Source organism: Penaeus japonicus, unplaced genomic scaffold (assembly GCF_977035675.1).
Source record: "Penaeus japonicus unplaced genomic scaffold, GWHDUDI00000001_assembly GWHDUDI00000024, whole genome shotgun sequence".
Taxonomy (NCBI): Eukaryota; Metazoa; Arthropoda; class Malacostraca; order Decapoda; family Penaeidae; genus Penaeus; species Penaeus japonicus.
Genome location: NW_028234426.1, coordinates 29811251 through 29811501, shown reverse-complemented (window position 1 = coordinate 29811501; position 251 = coordinate 29811251). Strand labels below are relative to the sequence as shown.

Below are 251 nucleotides of genomic sequence, written 5' to 3'. Positions count from 1 at the left end.
TACTGGTGTATAGAACGTACTCATGGTTTATTGAAAGTGGTGAAAACTTAAAAAAGGTTACATGTTTACAATCGGCATGTGAATTATTTGTTACAATAGCAGTGTTAATACCAAGAGAAGTAAAATGCACATCATACTAAGATATTACAAAACGAATATATATCAAATAAGTAATCATCACAGCTACACATTTAATAAAGATCACATAAACTAAATATTAATCAGCACTAATAAGTACTCCTTTTAGGAAC

The 251-nt window shown here is 28.7% G+C and overlaps 1 protein-coding gene across 1 annotated transcript in view; it reads right to left on the bottom strand.

Moving 5' to 3' along the window:
- The window catches only part of LOC122258017 (decapping and exoribonuclease protein-like), a 12513-nt gene continuing 12262 nt past the window's right edge, over nt 1-251 (bottom strand). The window contains exon 9 of the mRNA XM_086550959.1: nt 1-251. This exon is cut by the window's right edge and continues 1486 nt beyond it. The gene's annotated coding sequence lies outside the window, so the exon portion shown is untranslated.